The 23,476-nt window shown below is 49.8% G+C and overlaps 1 long non-coding RNA gene across 1 annotated transcript; it reads right to left on the bottom strand.

Annotated features, from left to right (window-relative positions):
* Positions 1–12,008: 12,008 nt before the first annotated feature.
* Positions 12,009–20,305, bottom strand: LOC109284449 (uncharacterized). The gene is made up of 2 exons (XR_009455424.1): positions 17,991–20,305; positions 12,009–13,834 (listed from the first exon to the last, which is right to left on the bottom strand). It is a non-coding gene; the product is annotated as an uncharacterized LOC109284449 (long non-coding RNA).
* Positions 20,306–23,476: the final 3,171 nt, after the last annotated feature.

Below are 23,476 nucleotides of genomic sequence, written 5' to 3' on the forward strand. Positions count from 1 at the left end.
TAGTGGGTCCTCGGGACTCAGGACTAGTGAAGAGATCACTAGTGTAAGACTGCCCACCAGGTTTTATGGTTTCTGTATGTTATTGTTATAACTTGTTCCATGTTTCAAGTTTTCTTTTTTTTTCCTCTTCTTCCTGCATCCTGTGGGAACTGCCTGACCCAACACGCCCGGACCCACGGCCCTGAGAGGTCGTGTCCAAGCTTATAAAGGAGGGGGGGGAAGTGTGGCAGAAATGCCACCGTCTGTGTCCCTCTCCAGAGATCTGTCTCTGCCAGCGTGAGAGGCTGGTGTTGAATCCCTCAGGGCGGGGATCTCCCTCCCTGTCTACATGACAAAAGCTTGGTGCCTGGGAGGCGGATGCTCTGGTCACCTGGGGGGGGGGGGGAAGCCCCGCTCACCGGCCCAGGGAGCCAGTGCTGCTTTTTTAGATTGGTTGGCGAGTGGCCAGCACTGGCAGCTTCGATTGGACTGGGCTGCTGAGGTCAGAGAGGTTATTTAAAGGCCTGGTCCAGGAAGAAGGCAGCCATTAGCCATGCGGTCATCCAGGTGAATCTGAAACTGGATCTCTCTTCATAACCACGTGCTCCAGGAGTGACCTGCCTCCTTAGGAAAACTCCAACCACCTCTGGACGATGCGTGTGAGTGAGCTACTCGAGATCTGACTAGATATCTAGCTTACAGTAACTCAGATGTGAGATCAAAAGGCTACCTCAGCCATACTGGTTTGCTCTATGGGATTCCTCTGATATTCCTCTGATTTTTCCATGATATTGCTCTACCTTTTACCCTGTTTTCGCCCTACCCCCTGTAATCAATAAAGTTCTCCTTTGTGACCGGTGTGGGAGACTTATTGAGGGGTGGGTCTAAATTGTGCCGAGGAGGCCCCTTAGGTCTGCGGAGTAAGGGAGACTTTCCTAATAAGCCCCTGACTTGGGGAAGTGCCCCAAGTGCCTGTATTGGGTCTAGGACCCATTGGACGATCAGGCCTGTGTTTTCCAAGGTGCACAGAGCCAGAATTGAGTCCAGAGCCTTGGATGGTGGCAGCGGGAACCTCAGGCGAGCGGGTGCGCTCCAGGGAAGGGGTCGGCCGGACATGAGGCACCGCAGGGAGGCACTCGGAGCCGGGAAGGTGGTCGGGCGCAGGGAGGTGGGCGGCGCAACGCAGGAGTGCCCCTTACTAGCCCGCCACAGTCGCATCTAGGCCAGCCCCCTGCTTAAGCAGGATCATCCCTGACCAAACCATCCCAGCAAAGTGTCTCTCCAACCCGCTCTTGGACCTGTCCAGGAATGGAGGTTCCACAACTTCTCTGGGATTTCTGTTCCAATGCTTGACCACCCTCATAGAAGCTCCACCATAAAGGTTCAAATCTTCTGGAGAGCAGTGTATGGGGTGGATTTCTTCTAGCAAAAGACCATGGGGTTCCTCTGTGTTGCCCCATGGGGCAGCTCGGACATGGTCATAACAGTGCAGTCCAGTGTGGGCTCTGCACGGCTCCTGCAGGCAGCACTGGGCAGAGCTGTGGGAGAGGGGCTGATTTTCCCCCAAGCTGCGTGTGCTTCTGCCCTGCCAGCACTGCTCTTGCTGCACCTCTTCAGTGTAAGCAGGCAAGTCTGCAGCAGGTGCAGGGTGGGTGGGGTTGCACACAGGTTCCCATCAGTATTGCAGGCCTGGGGCCAGCAGCTGCCTGAAAGGCAGTCAAGCATGGAGCCCCCCAGCCCCATTGTGTTCCCAAGAGCTAGAAGGATGTGCCATGGGAAGGTGGTGCAGAGCAGGCATAGAGGCTGGGCGGGTGCTGTGCATGTGTCTGGCTGATCTGCTCCTGCCTGGGTCAGTGTGGAGCGGGTGCAGGGTGCACTGTGGCTGCACACTGCTGTTGGTGGAAGGGAGGTGATGCAGAATGTGCAGGCTCTAGGCTGTTGTGAGGTGGGGGTGGGGGTGAAGGCAGGTGCTGACCAGCTCAGGGGGTATGTGGGGGCCCCATGCACACTCCACCATACCCACAAACCCTCTTCTGTAAACTGCATAACCACACTCCCTCACACACAATCATGCACCCCCACACACACACCCATGGGTCTCTGGGGAACCCCCAATCACTACTACACATACCCACACCCTCCCGCTCCACACACTCTGCAAACCCCATACTCACCCACACATGCCCACAAACAACCCCACAGGCCCTCCATACCCATCTGCATCCACACATACCCCACAAACCACATGCACCCAAAACCTTCCCACAAACCTCATATTCACCCACCCATACCACCACCCAAAACCCTTCCACACCCCCCACAATATACCAGTGTTTGACTTCATATTGAGCCATTATGCAGTCACCTCTATGTACCTGACAAACAGGCATGAATCAAGCCAAAAATATCTTGCTAAAATAAAATTAAAGTATGTTATTGTGGATGTTAGATTTTTAGTATATATTTTGTTTTGTTTTCTTGTGGTTCCAAGATGGCAAATCCCCTTCCCAAAAGGATTACTTCTGGGTCAAGGGCAGGGACTTATGGTGACAAAGGTCAGGGGTTAGGGGGTGGGACTTCCAGTACCAAGATGGCAACCAGGGGGCGGAGCACCAGTCAAGGGGCAGGGCTACTCTTTTGGCCCTCAACAGTTTAACCAAACTTGTAAAGCATCCCTCCAACTAAAATAATTATCCATCCCTGCCTTATGCCCTTCATTCCCTGCAACTCCACCCAATGTCTCAGTCTCTTGTGGGATAAACCCATGGTATGTCCACACCATGAAGATTGTGCCCAGTTCAAGTGCCCACACCTCCAAAAGGATACAGAAGACCTGGCGAGGGTCCAAAGAAGGGCAACAATGATGGTGAGTGGCATGGAGCGGCTTCTATATGAGGAAAGACTAACAAGGTCAGGCCTGTTCAGTTTAGAAAAGAGAAGTTTGAGTGGGGACATGAGAAGGATTTACAAAATATGAAATGGTGAAGAGAAAATCAATAGAGATTTATTATTATTAAGACCTAAGGGTCAAAATGAAATTAGTAAGTTGTAAGTTGGAAAAAAAACCTAAAGGAAGTTTATTTTTTGGTTGTTTTTTTTTTCCCACCCAGCCTGTAATTTAAGTGTGGGATTCATTGCCACTAAATCTAGTGGGAGCTAAGAGTTCAGCCAGATTGAAACACAGATTGGACACATCCTTGGAGGAAAGGGCTGTCCATAGGTATTGGGCATGGGATTGAGGGGCATTGTCTCTGCATCAGAACTTGACCTGAAATACTGGAGGCTGCAAGTGAAAGAGGAACAATGGAAAAGCCCTGGTCACACCCAGTTCAAGTGTCCTTTCAGTATCTGCTTTCTGCCCCTGTGAGACACTAGTTTATTAGTTACCTAAGGAATGTGGGCCAATGCCCACTAGGAAACACTGTAAGCCTTTTTAAAAAAGGGAGGCCAATAGGTTGATGATAAATTATTTCTGGGGACAACTTAAAACATAGGAATGGAAGCGAAGTCAGAGGTTTAAAACTAATGTGGCAAGGAGAAACACTAAGCAGAGTCCACTGGCTGGCATCCAACAGCCCTCATCTGAGTCCAAGAAGCCAGTGGACACTTCCCAGTGATACTATGCCTGGAGCCAAGAAAGCATTAGGGAAAGAAAAGCAAACCCCGCAGTCCTCAGGAGTCCTCCCTTCCACAGCCTCCTTCCTGGTCAGGTAGATGGCCAGTTTGGCTAGGCTCTAGAGGAGGTTGACCAGGAGGACCCAGAACTTGGTGGGGCAATGGAGAGGGAGTGCAAAAATAAGCAGGTGAGGGAAGAAGTGCAGCCAGGACCTCAGCAGGACTGTGAGACAGGAGATCAGGTATGGTGGACCTATGGTCTAACCCAGGGAACAGCAATTCGTGTTCTTATACCACAGTGAAAATCTTCATATGTGGACCTGTCCCTTCAGCTTTCTTTGATCAGACCTTGAACACACCATTGAGACACAATTTAAACAAAGGACTAGTGAAATCAATGGTTTATTATACCCTTCTGATGCAAAGTTCAGCCTTTCTGGTATCCTGAAAGTGATCTCTGTAATAATTATGACCTACTAGTCCCCCTTGACAATAATAATGAATAATTATCCATGTTTCACTTGAGCCCCTGGCACGTGTTATATGCATTACACGAATAACTGGTGAACTGCATAATAAAGGCGTATGTTGTATGTGAGGAAAATATAGTATTGTTCTTATTCAGCTGAAATGGAAGCACCAGGAAGGACATCTGAAAGTTGCATCTGGTCCAGCTTCTTGGCTTCAGGGCAGGAACAGCCTGTCCTAAACTATCCCAGTCAATTGTTTATCTAATAAGAAACAGCCATTCTGACCATCTTTGTTGAGGGGTGTGTTGAATTGTGGGTCTGTGGTGAGTTTGCAGGTAGGGGTGGACATTGAATCATGCGTGTGTTACAAGTGTTAGCAGTGTGTGTGTTTTCCAGCTCTGTGGCCTTAACCTTAGGAGAAGATCCTAGCTATCCATTCCCACCGCCCTGCAGTTTGTACTCTGCAAACAGCAGGCCCGTGCTGGGTGAGATGCACCTTGATCTTGTTATTTCCTTCCCCAGAGATGAAATTTAGTGTCCTAGAGGTCTGGATCTCCAGGTGGGCATTTTCCATGATGCACACAGGCTCTCAGCTCAGATCCTCCAAGGCACGGTTCAAGCACAGCTCCAGCTCTGGGTCCAGGCTCTTTCATCTCCTCAGCTACTCCTTGACCGTCACCAGGTGGCCAATACTTAGAGGCTTGGGTTGAGCATAGAGTCTTTCCTTGTAGATCTCTCCAGAGGGCACCTCCACTTGGTAGTGCCACATCCCCAAGCTCATGAACCCCCAGACTGGCTCATGGCGGAACTGCCTCTGGGCCAACTCCAGGCTGCTCTTCCATTCATCTCTCAGGCCCTGGAGGCCCTTCAATGTGTCCTGTATTTCCAAGAGCTTCCCATCATTCAGTTTCTCTGGGTGGTGGCATAGACATTTCAAGTAGCCCAGCACTGTGGTTGGCTTTGTGAGGTGATGGGTCCCACTATTTGTGGGGGGCACTGTGATGAGGTAGTCCTCCAGCTCTTGCCTGAAGGTCATCTCCCCTGTGCCCCATTGCACAGTCATGCTAGCATAGTCTTTTATGTCAGCCAGCTCCTTGGAGAGCCTCTCCATGGCCATGTCAAAGAGGCCCTCTAGCTCAGCTGTCATCAGCCCAGAGGTGTGCAAATGGTCCCTCTCAGAAGTCATGTTGGCCAGCTTGGCCCTTTCTGGGCTGGTGTGGAACCTGTCAAGATGCACCTCTAGTGATGAATCATGGACTGCGTAATGGATGTCCACACCATCGTGGGACACTGATTTCATAGGCCCCCTTCCCAGAGAGGAACTTCACCACCCTGTTGTCCCAGGTGACACTCAGCATGGCATTCTCCTTCACACAGGCTGGCTCCTGCCCATACTGCTCCCGAGCCAGCTGGAGGCACTTGCTCAGATCCTCCATGCTATTCCCCCAGGCCATCACTTTGCGTGATCTCTAGGCTTTCAATGCTCAGAGGCATGATCTGGGGGGTCAGACTCTCCACATAGTCCTCCTGGGAAAGGGCCTTGATTTCATATTGGGGTCCCTTCTCACTGAGGGCCACCTTCATCTTGAATCTCTCCTTCCCAGAGATGAATGTCACCATCTTTCCAACAGCATGAATTTCTATCTGGGTAGCACACTGGACCCACTGGGGCTCCTTTTTGAACTTCATCAGTGCATAGTCCAGGCATTGCCTCAGCCCTTTGCTTAGATTCCCCAGCTGCTCCAGGTTGTTCCTCACCATGGTAAGGTGCTCCTGGCTAAGGCTGTGAGAAGTGGCACAGCCGGGAGTAGTAGGTCTTCCCCATGAGTCCTGTGACCTCATAGCCTGGCCTCCCATTGACTTGGGAGACACGGATCTTGCAGCTTCCCTGCCCAATCTGGAACCACAGCTCTTCTCACCATAGTGGATGATCATGCTGGCATTTTCCTTCACACATGGTAGCTTCTTGGTGAATTCAACCACTGCCAGTTGGAGGAAGTCCCTGAGCTCCTGGCTCATCTCCCCTTGGGAATACAGCTGGTTCCAGACTCTGTGGTCCTCGGTGCTCAAGGGCTCTGAGTGGGACTCTTGCTCAAGCATTGGATGGATCCATTTTGTGGTTAGTTCCTGGCAAACCTGGGACTAAAGGTAGAACAGCTCCTGTTGCAGCTTGGGAAGGAAGAAGCTGGAGAGAAGTGGAGATGGGCATTCAAATCAATTCACTGACCCTGGGGTCTGGCAGGAAGAGCGAAGATGCTTAGCATGACAGGGATTATAGCTATAGCCAGAGTAGGGACCAGTGACCCATGCCAGTCACACTGGGCCATGTGATAAGTGAGCCGAGATCAAAGAGTGAGACAAAATCTTGTTATTTCCAGTCAGAAATTGGGAGAAAGGAATGAATTTCTAGGCCTTGGAGCACCAACATGTGAGACGGTGTGGGTCAGGAGGGAGGGGCAGTGGGGACATGGGGTGGCAGGTCAGAAGTGAGGAATACTGGTGGGGGGGGCAGGGGACTGTGGGTCAGTAGTAAGGGGCACCAGCTGAGCTGGGTGGGGCAGGGGGCTGTGGGTTGGGAATGGGGAGCACTATGATACCAGGGTTGGCTTGTACTCACACTAGCAGTGTCCTGGGCCGTGTTTCTGTCTTCACTGTTCAGTTCTGGAATTTTCTTGGGAACACTGTATGCAAGAAAACATGGTAGAACTGAGAACAGCAATTGCTGGCTATGGATGGAGGTAACCGCATAGAAAGGGGAGACTAGATTGCCCTTTGGCAGTGTGTTTCCATTGTTAGGCCCCAAATGGGTAGCATGGAAACCTTGAAGGAGGCGGAGGTGAGGTTGCAATGGTGATGCTTTGCTTATACTGGGACTTCTGGGTTATTATTACCAGTGCAGCTGTTCAAAGCTCTGCTTTATTGCTGTCCTTGTACAGGAAGCCATCTGAATTGTGAAACCTGAGGTTATGTGCTTCTAACCAGATGCTTCCTCATGTTTTTCTTAATTTTGCTTATCTTACATGGGCTTTTCCTGAAATACTGTTTGTTTTTAAGTCTTCTGCTCAGATGCCCTCCTCATAGCTTGCATTGTGGTCACCTGCGTGGAAACTGTTTGCTTAGCAACTAGTCCTCCAGCCATTGAAGACAGGCTCCACCTTGGTGACCTCTATGCCAAGGACTTGTGGATCTGAGTTCCAATCACATGCTGATGCCCACCCGTAGGGTCTCTTGCCAGGTAGAAAGTTGGCTGCTCTGCAATGAATTGATGTTGTCTAATTATTAGGTCACCAGAGAGTGAGGCACAAAGGAGGCTGAGTCTCCATGGCTCCACCCAAAGAGGGTCTTTCCATTCCACAACGACTAGACAGTACAACCTTGATAGAAGCCAGGAAAAGGTGGGCAGAGAAGGATGTGGCTGCCAAATGTCTTCAGCTTGCCCTGGAGAAGTGGGAGAAGGAGCCTGAATGCATTCAGAACAACGCCCATCTGACAATCCAGAGCCAACGAGGAGTGATGGAGTTCATCTCTGGGAATGGAGAGAACAAGATGACGGTGTGGGAGCAGGATGGGAGACCTTGCTATCACCTCCAAGTACATGCCTGGGCCCCGTGGCTGGTGAAACAACTGAACAAAGTTATGCAGCTAATTATTGATTGGTATAGATGGGCTAAGAGACACTTCAGCTGTTTGCAAAGGGAAGGGTACAGGTCGATTGTCCCCATGTAACAGAACCCCCAGCCAGCTCACCTGCTTTACGTATGACCTGCAGCTGACTGAAAGCTTTCTAGAGGTATCTGATCTCCTGCTGCATACCTTGACTTCCTCTCTTCCAGTTGTTAACGTCTGAATATGATGCCTAATGATTTTTGTGATTTTTTTTCCATGATATTTTCTTATAGTGTTTGGAAATGTTTTAATCTTCTTGCTTAAACATAATTAAGAGATGTATCTGGTGGCAGGAAAAGCTTGAAAACCTCATCTTTAAAGACTTGGAGGATAAATAGCACTAATAGGTTTGGGTTTTTGTTTGTTTGTTTTGGGGGGGGTAAAACGGTTTTTAGATACAATTGACTTTGTATTCTTCCAAACATTTAGAGCTGGCAGAACTGGTTCACTCTGCTTCTTGTTTTCATAAATTGCCCTTAAATCAATGTGTCTTCATGTCCTTGAGGAAAATATATTGACAGGATTAAGGGAGGAGTTCATGATGAAATACTCCATTAAAACTGCCTATAATACTACCTAATTAGCAAAGCACTACTTCAAACATTTAAATAGTGTCAGAGGGATGTTGTAGCCATGATGGTCCAGAAATTATATGAGGGGCAAGGATTTCTTAGGGTGATCTCTTACTAAACCAGCTGTGTAGCTGAGATAGTTAGACAAACATTCAAAGCCAAGGCATTTTCTGTCAGGTCCTTTTAAAAATAGTTTTCAAAAATAGTTTATATTTTTCTAATCATCTTGAAGTGATGTTATAAGCTGTGATAGTCTACGAAATATATATATATAAAAGTTGACTCTTGGACAGTTTTATAAACATTAAAATACAACATACTCTTATGTCTCCAAGATCTTACTGCCCATACATTGTCAAGAAAAATCTATGTGACCTAAAATTGATTTACTTTTTTAAATCTGTGTGAAAAAATAAGAATTAATCATCTGTGCAGTTTGGAAGTCAAACATCTATAAACCCAGGCAATTTTGATACTTGTAAGGTAAAAAATGTGGTGGGAAGTTGGCCTCTTTCCACTGCAATTAATTTTATGTTGACAAAATGGCTTTCCATCACTATGGCTGGAAAAGCTTTCTGTAACTTCAAGGAATGGATTATTATCTGTTGCAGGGCAAGGAGTTGAGGGGTGGGGAAGAAATAGGCTTTGGAGTTAAACTTGTTTGGGTTTTGAAAATGATATTATTCTGGGAAGGATATTGTAAACAAGAAAATTCATGGGGGGGGGGGAGCTGTTGTATTATTCACTTTCGGGTCCTTCTCAGGCCCTTCTTCGTTGTCAGATGACCCATTTCATCTTCATCTGCTATAGTAGCTTGTGATACCCCAAAATGAGAGCTTTATAACCAATCATCTTGCTGAAATAAAACCAACTTTAATGAATTTTTAAAGGCTCAGTGTATTTATATGGGTGGGAAGGGAGGGTGGTTATGCTTCCAGTAATGTAGCAGGTGATTTACAAAGGAAACAAAACCCAACTGCATTAAGCTTCAGAAAAAGAAATGCAATATTTCCTGGACTGGAGCCAGTGACAGCCTAGCTGGGCGGCGTTCCCTGCCAGCCAAAGTTATCTTTGAAGTCTTTGACTCTCCCCTGGGTTTCTGATCCAAAGTGGATGCCACTTGTTCATGGGTGAGTCAGCAGGAAAGGTCAACCAAGAATAGCTTCTCCTTGAGGGCCATGTATTCTTTGCACATGGACCCAGGGAGCCATCCTGCTGTCTTTCATTCTGGGCTACATCTTAAGGTAATAACCTTTTAAAGGGGCAGTGGAGAACCCAGGTGGGATGCTTGAGAGAGTGAGACCAAGAAGTTGATCTAGGTCAAATCCCATAAGGCTGTGCTCATTTCAGGAGGGTAATGCCTATTTCAATCAGCTGGGAATCTTTTCTGGGTAACTCAGAAATCTCAGCTGGGTGGCATCTGGCTGCATAGATTGTAGGAGTCTGATCACCTCTGCCCAAGAGGCAGAAGGCCTTAGCTGAGGGGCAACAAAAGGTGAAAGATGACCTTCAAGATGACTCCTGAGGTCACATGTGGCCCTAGGATTGACTTCCCAAGAAGTTACTAGGGAAAACGATGACAGAAGAACGTGTGTGAAGTTACTAGGGTAGGAGACAGAAACCATGTGTGTTGCAAGTGTGGTGAGATGACAGGCAAAACCCTTGGATAGGGAAGATCTTCTTAATCAGGACTCCCACCTCAAATGTCACCCATGAGTTGCATTTCCAGGCTGGGATTTTAGCTTTACAACCTGTGTAGTCCCTTCTATTTGGGGTGTGGTCCCCAAAGTTTCTTCATGGTGTAATAAGACCTGAAGGCAGGCAGTCCAGGGAGCACAGCCCAGGAGAAGAGACCCATAGCAGGGGGTTGTGGGGTTTCCTTGCTTCTGAGTGACAGAGCTTTCACCTACCACCCTCCCCTTATGTAATCCCTTTCCCCATTCAGACAACTCATGTATGAAGAAAGAATTGAGAACAAATTCCAAGTTCTCATGAGCTTCAGTGCTATGGGGAGCCTCCAAAGTACAAAACACCACTCCACAAATCCTTTTAGGAAATGTATTGGCATTCCTGTGTATGTTCATAAGCCTCTATAACACCCATCTGCTAGAGGAATCATAGCATAGTTGTGGATGACCTTCAACATCCATTCTTGAAAGCATTAAATACACAAGACAGAAGGATACATCTCTTGGCAATTTCAAATCTCAAGTTGAGAAGATGGAAATAATGACCCCCCAGGTACTAATTTTGGATGGGGACAGAATTTCAGGTAGCTTCATAGTTTCATAGTAGTTAGGGGTCAGAAGGGACCTGAACAGATCATCTAGCCTGACCCCCCCGCCACTGGTTGGAGCACATGCTGAGATCACATGACCCCAGACTGGTGAGCATCCAACCTCTTTTTGAATTTACCCAAGGTAGGAGCGAAGACCACTTCCCTAGGAAGTTGGTTTCAGATCCTAGCCACCTTAGCAGTGAAATAGTGCCTTCTAATCTCCAACCTGAACCTATTCTCTAGCAGCTTCTGGCCATTGTTCCTTGTCACCCCAGGTGCGGCTGGGGAGAATAGGGCTCTTCCCATGGTACCTTGTCGTCCAGCCCATTGGTACTGGGGGAACTAGGTCACCACAGCCCTGCTGTCAAATCTCTGGCCCCTGTACATTAGATTCAGCCCCAATCCCAGGGTGAGGGGCTGGAAGGGAGTGGCACTGGGCCCCCAGGAAACAAACCTGGTGGATGGGGGATAGGAGGCAGTGGCTCCATCCCCCTGGAAACAAATCCTGGAGCACAGGGGGCAATGGGGTGGTGCTGGGCCCCTGAGATGTAATCCCAGTGCATGAGGGTTGGCTCTAGGACCCAATTCTAGCACATGGGGGTCAGGAAAGGATGGCTCAGGTCTCTGGAGACCCAATTCTTGCATGGGGGGGACAGTGACATGACCCAAGTCCCCTTCCAAGCCTTATACTGTTCTTTTGGCTAAGCCTAGGCATCACCCCAGCTTCACATATACCCCTCAAGGCCACTGCTAAGCAGGTGTATCTTAGCATATAGAAGGAAGCTCCAGTTCCATGGATAGCAAGTCATAACAGCAGTTACAATGCAGCTACCATATTTACTAGCATACCACATGACCCTCACATAAGTCATGCACCTTGTTTTAGGTGGGCTGAGCAATGCAAAAAAGATTTCCCTTGAACAACCTGTTTGGAATAGGCTTACTCATTGGATACAGACATGCCAGTTTTTGTTCATCAGTTGACAGGAGAAAAGGGAGCATGGGTTGTGAATAGTTGAGGTACTATGTCTGCAAGCTTCTACAGCAGGGGTGTCCAACCTTTTTGAATGTGGGGCCAGATTACGAACTTTTTATCACCCAGTGGGCTGGTGACCCATATTCAAAGACCTCACAGGAAGTGGTATGACATCAGGAATTGATGTCACATGACCTTTGAAACCAATGAAGTTGCAGGAAGTGACAATGAAATAGGTCTGGAAATGTGGTTTAAAATCTAAAATAAAAACAATATAAAAGCCAGAATGAAATAATACCAAACACTTGACTAAAATAAACACTTTCGCTTCTACTCACTTCTCAGTGAATGAAAGAAGCATAATGCAAGTCAACAGATCGAATGTGGAAAAGATATCAGCCAGAGTGGAAACTTATCAAAGCAACAAAATATGGGCATTTTTGAGAATAATCTTCAAAAAGATTAACTTTTATTGAATTAATAACTTGTTAGTAACACATCTTTAACCAATAGTAACAAGTTGAACCCCCAATCCTGCACAAAGAGAAACAGAAGCAAACACAATCCAAACACCGGACAGTATTTTTACAAAGATTTTTACCTGCTCCGAATTTACGTCAGAGCCCAGATCGCTCATGCTCTGTTCTTGAGCACATTGTCCAGTCTTGCAGGAGCAGACAGCAGAGCTGCAGGGGCTCAGCCACAGCTTTCCCTCCCGGGTGCAGCCCAGCCAGCCCATCCCATCCCCTATCAAGTGGTGGCTTCCCCACGTGCTGCTGCACTTTCCCTCTACCTGCACCAGCTCGTCCCAAAAGGCAGGAGGCTCCACCATTGCTTCTGCTGGCCAGTGCTGACCCAGCCGGGTGTCCCCAGCATCACGTGGGAAGCTGGCTTCAGCCGCATGCTGCCCCACCCAGCCGGGTCGGCACCGGCCAGGAAAAGGAGCGTGCAGCTGAAGCCGGCTTCCCATGTGCTGCTGGGAATGGGAAGAGGCTGGCCAGGTCGGCACCAGCCAACAGAAGCGGCGGCGGAGCCGTGTGCCACTCGGGAATGACCAGTGCAGGCAGGGGGAAAATGCAGCTGAGCCCCTGCTGCTCCGGCCAGGCTTGTCCCATCCCAAGCAGCACATGGCTCCGCCACCACTTCTGCTGGCCAGTGCAGACCTGGCCGGGCTCCTCCCGTCCCCAGCAGCACGTGAGAAGCCTGTTTCAGCCACATGCCGCTTTTCCTGCCCAGTGCTGACCTGGCTGGGTCCATCCCATCCGGAGCAGCATGCAGCTGAAGTTGGCTCCTCATGTGCTGCTGGGGACAGAAGGAGCCTGGCCAGGTCTGCACCAGCCAGCAGAAGTGGCAGTGGAGCCGTGTGCCGCTCGGGACTGACCAGCACAGGTAGGGGGAAAGTGCAGCTGAGCCCCTGCTGCTCCAGCTGGGCTCATCCTGTCCTGAGAGGCACATGGCTACTCCTCTTCCCACATGCACCGCGGTGCATGTGGGAATGTTGTCCCTTCCCCAGCCCTTCAGCAGCCATTAGGAAGCTGTTGAGGGGTGGGGGAGGGACAAGGGGTGGGAATGTAAGTAAACCATGTTTACTTTTGTTTCCTGTCACAGCACCACAGGCCACAGAAAACGCCTTGGCGAGCAGCATGTTGGACAAGCCTGTTCTACAGTATTTACAAGTGTAGCCAAACCGTGGCATCTCTTAACACTGTTTCTTTCAGAGTTAAAGTTACTGCAAATGAACTGATGAAAGGGTGAGGTTCTGATGTGGTGCCCATTGACTGGTATTTTTTGAGATCAGCTTAGGAAGCAGCCACCAACTGGCTCCCCTTGGATGGCTCATAAGCATGGGGCCGTGTGAGGTACCTGGCGATGGATGCCCACCACCCTTTGGCCTTGGCATCATAGCAAACCTGCTGGCCATCACGCCACACAGTGATCTGATTTTCACCATTGCCAGAGAGGAAGTGGAGCTCCAGGCCCTCACACCGCAGCACCAGAAAAGCATTGTCCTGTACGCACACAGGCTCGCTACCGAGTTCCATCATGGCCCGGTTGAAGCAGGAGCGGAGGTGGGGAGTCTTGGAGTCGAGAGGCTGAAGGCAGTTCCGGGTGTGCAGGAGATGGGCGACACTCAAGGGCCTGACATTGTGGCTGTTCACGTGTCTCGGGAGACGATGAGGAATGGCTGGTTCCATTTGTCCCCGTGCCGGCATGGCTTTCTGGAAAGAGCTCAGGCTGGGAGCCATTTGTGTATGACCCACCTCACGCTTGGTCTTCCCTGCACCATGAAAGCAAACAAAGACCTTTACACCTCAGCCAGACAGCACGAGAGACAGAGTCTCTGCGACAGGGTATTCTCAAGTGAGATGTTCCTATTGCCACCCTGAAGAGGTATTCAGCCCTAAGGCAGGGGTTGGCTCTATCTTGCTCTACCCTAGTCTACTGGTTTTCAAGCTATCTAGCCCTGTGAACTGGATCTGATGCATAGGGGTGGACTGAAGGCCTACTCCAACATAGGGTCAGTGCATGGGCTCAGTCCCTGGGTGTAATTCAGGATGCCAGTCTGGCCCCAGACACTGGATCCAGCCATGGACCATCCCCATAAGCTGGCTCAACCCTTTGCACTGGGACCAGCAATAGAGCAACCCCACCCAAGGTCTATGTGCAAGTTCCCCATGGCAATTAGTGCTGACACCTCTCCCCCACAACCAATTTGCTAGACCTGTGGCCCAGCAGATGTAGCTCCATGGGATATATCTGAGACATTGGCTGAAAATCACTGCTATAGTCTGTCACCTTCAGCGCCCTCACATCCATATATCTGAAGAAACAGGATCTCTTTAAGACAAGTCTATCCAGCTTCCATGGCTGGGGTTGCCTGCCCCATGGACTCTGTGGATTCCCCAGGCCCCTACCCTGCTATGTCCAAGCCAGCCACTGGGCTCCCTGAATCCTTGTGAGCCTCATCACCCCACCCCATTCAGTGGCAGCCAGTGAATGGGTTCATTCACTGCCAGTTCTGGCTGGATCTCCACCTGAGTTCACCAGCCACTTGGCTGTAGGAATGACTACACCTCTTGGATCATGCCCCCCTCCAGCCCCAGGTCCCTATAAACTAACTCCCACTTCCAGATCTGCACATATTCCTCCCTCTGTTCCTACTGATTAAATCATTTTGGGCAAGAACTTATTCAGTGGAAAAATACAACTGTTGGGGCTCCAAAATAACATCTGGGAATACAGGGAATAGTTTCTGCCAGGGCAGGGCAACATTTCGTACAGAAAGGATGTAGACAAGGAAAAGAAACAGCCTTATTTTAATGCTTCTAACCGAAAATTCATTTGAAACTCCCCATCTTGGCTTGGCTGTTTCTCATATGGGGTTAAGACCATGAACCCAGGAACAGTGGATCTCTGTTTGGCATTTTAAAAACCCCACCAAAAGACAAGAAAATGAGCCAAAAGACCATGAGCAAAGTGATTATCTCAGAGCAAATATTTTCTTTTCCCTGAGTTGGATATTGCTGCATGCAGTTGAGAAAACGCAATTGTTTTTGCTTTTGGAAGTAGCTGAAACCTGTATTCTCTACCCCAAATGGAGTAAAAAAAAAGCTCCTGACTCATCGAGTGCTATTTCCTCTATTGATCTCAGCCATGACATTCCACCAACAGCCAGTTCCGTGTCTACATGTTTTTAACCCTCCCTTTGAGACAGGCACATTAGTCTGTCTCCCCATCTCTGGCTAGGCAGTTTTAATGGATAGTTTTAATTAGGGAATCCTGAAGCAAAATGTTTGGGGTTCTGGAGGGGTTGCTATCCCCGGAAAGCTAGAAAGGCTAGGACACCTCACTCAGGAAAGGAGAAGGTGGAGGGAGGACATGATAGAGGTCTATGCAATCATCAGGGTGTAGGGCAAGTGAACAGGGAACTGTTGTTCACCAACTCCTAGAATGGGAGGGCACCCTCTGAAATTTGTACATGACAGATTTCAAATGAAGAGGAAGTGTTTATTTTTCTTACACAACACATCCTTAATGTGGGGAATTCATTGGCACAGGAGGACATGGAGGCAGAGCCAGGATCAAAACAGAACTGGATATATTCTTGGATGATAGATGAATTAATAGCAGTGGGATAGAGCAGTGGGAGAAGATTCCTCTGGCATCTCTAAACAACCTATGCTGGATGGTCTCTGCCCCTTCCCTTCCCTACTGACGGACCTGCTGGGTAGAGAGTGGTGGTGGCATTTTAGATCCTGGGTTGCATTTTAATTCAAAAACTGGTCTAGTGCTTAAAAAGTTGGAGCCCACTGCTCTATAGCATCCACTTCTTTGTATTGGAGACAGGATTCTGGGCCGGATGGATCATTGGTCTGACCCATATGGTGTTTCTCGTGATCCCAACCTTGTGTTGGAAACAACCTCTTTCAGCTTCAAGGATTCCCAAATGGGATAAAAACTATAAGCCAGGAACCAATGGGTCTCAGGTTTGAGTATCAAACAAAGCCCTCCAAAAAGCCAACAAAGCAAGGTCAAAGAGCAGAACAAAGCTACCACACTGTTTCGGACAAACTATTTGCTCATTCTTTTCCGTGAAAATGCAGTGATTACCATTTTGGAAGAAGCAGTATGGCTCAGAAAACGCAATCCTTTTAGCTTTGGAAGGAATCAAAACTGCTATATTCTACCCAAAATGGAGCTGCATTACTGAAGCGAAAGAAAAAAAAAGCCCATTACTCACTCAGTGCTACTTCCTCTATCATAAGGCTCCGCAGGACACACTTCAGTGCTTGGCTACTTATAATCCTTCAGTCCCCAAGTACATCTATCTGTCTGTCTGTCCACCTAGAGCCACACACAATTCTCCCTGTTTTCAGTAGGCTTCGTGACCTACTAATACCTTTAAGCTCCTATTGCTCCTTTTTAAGTCTTAAAGAGTAGACAACCATCAACCTTTCTGGATTATGATGTATGCTTAAGAGGCACCCAGGACCCTCAACACACAAGCCTAGGTAGGAGAATGGAGGAATGGAGGCTGCCCAGACCTTCCATCACTGTCTCTTTAGATCATTAAGACAAAATCCAAATGCCAGACATTCAGTGCCTCAATGGCTGTAGCTATATAGAGGCCCAGGAATCAAACCCAGGTCTCCCACCTGGCAGCAAAGGAGGCTCCCCCTGAACCACAAGAGCAGGTCAGGCTTAAAATACCCTGATCTAAAATAACAGCATTTCAAACTACATTTCCTGGCGGCAACCAGGGGGAGCCGGAAACTCAAACTCCTGGGTTCAAATACCAGTTCTAGGAGAAGAGTGGTGTCTGGTGGGTTAGAGCAGGGGTTCTGGCCACCTCTTTAAGCTTCAAGGTTTTCCAAATGGGGTTAAAGCTGTGAGCCAGGAACCAATGGGACTTTGCTTTGAGTTTCAAACAAAACCCTCCAAAAAACAAAAAAGCAAGGTCAAAGACTAGAAACCAAACTACTACATTGCTTCAGACAAAATATTTTGTGCAAAGTATGGCATACCAAATTATTATTGGGGAATTTAAGTTTTTTTAATTGCACCAAATTTTTTTCCCATAGTTTTGAGAGGAAAAGAGGACAAGAGAGACAAAAAAAGAGCACGTGCGCGCGTGAGAGAGAGTGTTGGGGTACCTGCATACCCCCTGCCTGTATCTGGTGTACCCCCAGGGGTACGCATACCACAGGTTGAGAAACTATGGGTTAGAGAAGGGGTGCTGGGAGTGAAAAGTCCTGGCTTCTGCCCCAGCTCTGGGTGGGGAGCAGGAACTGGGAGGTCAGAACAACAGGGCAGTGGCTGGGACTCCTGGGTTCTGCCCCAGCTCTGGGAGGAGATTGGGGCCTGGTGGTTCTGAACAGGAAGGGAAGAGAGGCAAGATGCCTAGGTTCAATCCCCGTTGTGGGGGAAAGGCAGCTGGTAGAGCAGGGCCATGTGGGCTGGGTGCTAGGAGGACTATGTTCTATTTCACTTGCAGGAAGGAAATGAGGCCTGGTGATTCAGAGCAGCGGGGTCTGGGTGTTGGGGTGCTTGGGTTCTTGCCCAGCTCTGAGAGGTGGACCCTGTGGGTCAGAGCATGGGGAGGTACATGCAGGACTCATGGGTTCTCTCCCACTGCTGAGACAAGAGTGGGGTGTAATGCTTTTTGGGTGGGGCAGAAGCCTGAGAGCCAGGACTGGGTCCTTCCCCAGCTCCAGGGGTTTCAGGGTGCTGGGAGGTCAATGGTTTTCATAGATTCATAGATGTTAGGGTCGGAAGGGACCTCAATAGATCATCGAGTCCGACCCCCAGGAGTGGTGGATGAAGGAGTTTAGGGGATAATGGGTAGGGAGGGAAGGGTCCTGTCTGGGTTGTGGGGTGAAAGATGGACAGGACAGGAGGAAGAAAGGGGAGGGAAGAGAGGGAGTCTTACTTACAGGGTTTTGTAGTTGAACCTGGCCCCACAGAGACCTGTCAGCAGTGTCCCACTAAGGAGCGAGCGCTTTCACCTCGTCAGTGTCCTGATGCTGTACAACTTTGTCATCAAGTTCGTTGTCACACGCCCAACGAATGATCTTACACATCATTAGTTCCAGAAACATGGGAGGATGTGGTCAGGAAGGGGGAGGGGAACACACCCAACAGGCTTGTTGATGAAAGTATAGGGGACCAGGCAGCTGGGACTTAGAGACTCAGTGAGAAGCAGGTGGTGTGTGTTTCCTGAAAGGGGTGGAAGATGGTTAGTAGGGTCCTGAGAGAAGGACTAGGGGTGTTTCTATTGGGTGGGTTTTCTGAGGGGGAGATCAGGCTGGGTATAATAGGGTAGGAGCTGTGGCTGGCCCCGGGCAGGGCAAAGATGGGTATAACAGGGATAGGAGCTGCAGCTGCTTCTGGAAGGGCAAGTTGGGCTGTATGTAATGGGGAGAGGAGCTGCTGCTGATTCTTGGGGGGGAGAGGTCAGACTGGATATAACAGGAACAGGAGCTGCAGCTGCCTCTGAGGTTGTTACACTGTGTATAAGGAGAACAGGAATTACAGCTGGCTCTGCGGGGAATCGGAGTGGAAAAAATAGAGGATGGAGCTATGGCTGACTCTGGGTGGGGGTTTAACAGGGACAGGATGTGCAGCCAGCTTTCTGGGGGGCATTGGGCTGGGCACAAGGAGGCGCAATGGGCTCAAGGTGCAGCAAGGGAATCTGAGGTTAGAGATCAGGGGAAACTTTCTCGTGAGGAGGGTGGTGAAGCCCTGGAACAGGCTCCCCAGAGAGGTGGGGGACTCTCCATCCTCAGAGGTCTTTTAAGACCCAGCTAGACAAAGCCTTGGCTGGGATGGTGTCGTTGGGGTGGTCCTTCTTGGACCAGGGGGCTGGACTAGATGTGACCTCCTGAGGTCCCTTCCTACCCTCATTGTCTGTATCTGGGAGTTAGGGACGCGGGAAATCTTCTCACAGTGTTGGCAGCAGGGTGGTGGGGGAAGTGTGTCTTGTTAGGGGGCCCCAGGAAGACATTTCCTGTCACAATGGTTAGAGAGAGGAGAGGCTCATTTCCTGTCATAGTGTTGAGAAACGCGCGGCAGTTCCTGTCCCGGTGACGGGTGGTTGGAAGGGCTTTGCGGGGCAAGACTGTTCCTGCCGTGGCGATGGCCGAGGGTGGTTAAGGAGTGAGGGGGCGGCTCCTTTTATGGCGCAGGTTGTGGAGGAAGGGAACAGTTGGGGGCAGGTGGTCCCTTGGGACCCGGACGCATCCCGCGAGGGAGGGGAGGGGCTGTAGGAGTCGCAATGACTCGCGTCTGCTGTGAGTGACACGGAGGTGGGACAGACCGACGCTAACAGATGAGGAAGCCCTGACAGCCATTTTAGCAGGGAGGAAAGCACAAAATGGCGCCGGGCTACCCGCAAGAGAAACGGAGGGGGTGGGGGGGGCTGCAGTGGCAGCTCTGTGGCCTCGAGCCCTGACAGGCTCGCTCCCTACCCAGCCTGGGACAAAACCCAAGTGGATTCAGTGGCTTCCCATTGCTTGCTTGATTTGGTCAGAGCCAGGCTGTCAGCATAGCCATACTTCTCGGCCTGGGTGTCAGGCAGGTCGACAAGGGACAAGTTGAAAAGCAATGGAGAAAGTATCGAGCCTTGCGGGACACCGTTCTTCAGTCTCCTGGGGTGTCTTTCCCGGCCATCGATGGTCTTGAGAGTGAAACTGCGGTGCTGGAGCGCGAGCAGACAGAGCCGGCGGTCGTTGTGAGCAGCGGCGCTCTACCTTTTTGGCCGATGGGCTGCCCAGGCAGTGTCTGGTTCCTCCGCAGGGCAGAGCTGCCCGGTGCACCCGATCCAGTGCCCAGAGTGGGTGCAGCTGGACCCCATACGGCCGCAAGGAAGAGGGTGGAGGGGCAGCCTGGCCAGCTCCATTTGTGCAGAGGAAGGGGCATGGCCCAAACCTACAGGAGGAAGAGGGCATTGCCCAGTCCCAGTCTGGCTGGGCAGAGGGAAGAGGGATTGGTCTGGCCTTTCCTGGGGGGTGGGGGGGGGGCAGTCTGGCCCTATGGGGAGAAGATGGCATGGCCCGGCCCTAAACAGCCAAGCAGAGAGTAACTCCAAGGCTCCACAGGATGCACGTGGGCTGTGCGTCGGAGGTTGAGCACGTCTGCATCAAAGCATAAAAACTTCCATGGAAAGGGTCAGACCACAAGTCTCTCTTTCTCAGTCTCCAAGGCCATGGCATTGCAGTGAGAGGGTGCTATAGGGGAGAGGGAACTGGGTCTGACCAGGTTATTATCCCCTGTGCCTCTTCCATGTGCAGTCTCCAGCATTTAAGGTCTAGAGGGCTCTGATTCAGAGCCCATGCCCCTCATTTCTGTGCTCAACATCTACAGAAACTAGGCCTGTGCGAGTAGGCAGCTATTCGATCTGGCTTCGGATCCAGCTGCTTCAGATGCCAGGGATCCAATCCGGAGATCCGGACCAGGTTCTGCTTCGATCCGGCCAAAGCAGCTCCCAAGCTGCGGAGCCACCTTGGAGATCTGGCCATAGGGTATAATGGGGAATCAATGAAATAGCTATAATTCTTTTTGTCTGATTTGGACGAATCTTGCAGGAATGGTAGCATCTGCTGATAGCATGAAGTCTGCCAGGTTTCAAGAAGATCGGTGCAGGGGTTTGGCAGGAACTGCGCCCCAAATTCTTGAAAGCAAAACTCATGTCACGTGTATGTGTTACACCACAAGGGGGTGAAAACTGCAGGAGTGGTGGTCCCTGGTCAGGCCACAAAGCATACCATGTTTGAAGAAGATTGGTACCGGGGCTTGGGGAGAACTGCACCTCAAGCTGCTGACAGGCAAAACTCATGACATAGATGACCTTGTGTGCGCTAAGGTGTAGCAGGATGAAAATTGCAGGAGTAGAGGCCCCTGGTGAGGCCACAAAGCCTGCCAAGTTTCAAGGAGATAGGTGCAGGGGTTTGGGGGGAACTGCACCTCAAGCTGCGGTGTGTTACGGTGTGTTAAGGGTGACAGCCGCAGGGATGGTGGCCCCTGCTGCGGCCAGGATGCCTGCCAGCTGTGGAGCAGATGGGTGCAGGGGTTCTGGGGCCCTGCACCCCTAGCTGCTGACAGACAAAACTCGTGACATGGGTGCTTGTGTCACTGACTCTCTCTGTCTTGGGGCAGTTGATTGTCTGTATTGATTCTTTCCAATCCTTAGTCTGCTTTTGTAGGTGTTAATTGATGGTAATTAACTGGTTACATTAGCTAGCAATTGTGTATTGAGCTGGTCCCTGAGTGAATCAGGACTGATTGGTAACTAGTAACACAGCAGCTAGCAGCCAGGCCCGCAGTAGTGTCTCCCCCACCACACCCCAAGACAGACACAGTCAATCCCACAAGCACCCATGTCACAAGTTTTGTCTGTCAGCAGCTAGGGGTGCAGGGCCCCAGAACCCAGAACCCCCTGAACTGATCTCCTCGACAGCTGGCGGGCTTAATGGCCGCAGCAGGGGCCACCATCCCTGCAGCTTTCACCCTGCTGCTCCTTAACACACACAGCGTCACCCATGTCACAAGTTTTGCTTGTCCACAGCTTGAGGTGCAGTTCCCCCGAAACTCCTGCACCGATTTTCTTGAAACTTGTCAGGTTTTGTAGCCTCACCAGGGGCCACCACCCCTGCAGTTTTGACCCCCTGTGATGTAACGCATAGACATGACATGAGTTTTGCTTTCAAGAATTTGGGGAGCAGTTCCCCCTAAACCCCTGCACTGATATTCTTGAAACGTGGCAGGCTTCACGCTCTCTGCAGAGGCTACCACCTCGGTAAAATTCATCCAAAGTGAACATAAAACAACAAAGTTATAGATATTTTATTGTTTCCCCATTATATCCTATGGCCAGATTTCCGAGGCAGCTCCAAAGCTTTTCTGAAGCGGTTTGGGAGCTCCAAACCACTTCGGAAAGCCTAACAAAGCCAGCGCTTTCATCCACACATGCTGCTTCAGATGCTGAAGCAGCCGAAGCTTCTCCAGATCCGATGTATGGTCCGCAGCCTTGCACAACCCTAACGGATAACCCTTTCCTCCAAGGATGTGTCCAATTCCTGTTTGAATCTGGCTGAACTCTCAATACCCTCTGGGGGCAATGAGTCCCACCCTTTCATGATGTGCTGGGGGGAAAAGAACATCCTGGTGTTAAATTTAAACTGACACCTTGCTCAATGGGTCTTGTATTGGTAAATAAGAAATCTCAAGTGACTCTCTTTGCCATTCGGTATTCTGCAAGCCCTTCTCATGTCGCTGCTCACACATCTCTTTTCTAAACTGAACAGTCCTGGCCTCATTATTCTTTCCTCATCTATGTCCCCAGATCCTGGCCCCACAGCTCCCTTTCTGGGTGTCCTGGCATCTTCCCCATTCTTGGCTGTGGCAGACTGTCACTGCCCCCTCTTCTTCAGACTGCCCTTCTTGTCAAGTCCACAACTGAGCTAGGGCTTCTATGGCACTCATGCCCCTCTTGGTTACCTCTAGGAGCACTAATCCCATAGTTGGACCCCCTGTGTGGGCAACAAGGGGGTCGTCCCCTCTAGCCTTCAGATCTGAATATCTCAACATCAGGCCACCACTACAGCGCCGGCCATCTCAGATTCAGGCCACCGAGTTTGCCCCCTGCATCAGGATACCCTCAAACTAAGAGGAGTCTCTGACTCCCTGTTATACCTGCTCCACCACCTGCTCTACAGTGTACCCCCACTGTCAGCTCCATCACTGCCCCCCTTACCACCGCCCCCCAATCCACAGTGCCTGCAATAGTGGAGGGGATGAATTGAACCTCCAGTTATTAGAGTCTACATATGGAAAATAATAGCCACTTTATAACTTTTCTGTGTCTGGAATCTAAGGATTGGGGGAGGTCTTCTTAAATTCAGGGTCTCCTTGGATTTGGGTACAGGTACTATTTGATGTGTCCCACATAATGATGCATATTGCTCATCCCCACCACCCCCTTGTGAGCATCTTGGATCTGCCCATTATAGTAGCTTTTTATGTCTGAAGAATTAGGGTTGCCAAGCTGGTCAATTTGACCAAACATTAAATCTAAAATATTTTTAAAATATAGACATATTTTTGAAAATGACTAATGAATCTTGTTGATGAGTCACGGACCTTTTTTAACAATGGCCAAAGGTATCTTCCGCAACTTTGACTGCCACTGTCAAGTGCTTCATCTAATGTAAATAAAAGTGAAAGCATAAGGCAATGTTGCCAGTTCTAGATGCACAGGGAAAACTCCTTTTGGCCTCCATCAGGGTAGAAGCTGGAAAGAGCCAGCCATGACTTCAGTTACGTTATTCCTGACTGGGAAGAGGTTCAGTTACATTCCTCCCTCCAGACCTGAGTCAGCTATTGACAAGGCCCACACACCCATTCCTTCTCCGAGACCATCTCC

Source organism: Alligator mississippiensis, chromosome 11, assembly GCF_030867095.1.
Source record: "Alligator mississippiensis isolate rAllMis1 chromosome 11, rAllMis1, whole genome shotgun sequence".
Classification (NCBI taxonomy): Eukaryota; Metazoa; Chordata; order Crocodylia; family Alligatoridae; genus Alligator; species Alligator mississippiensis.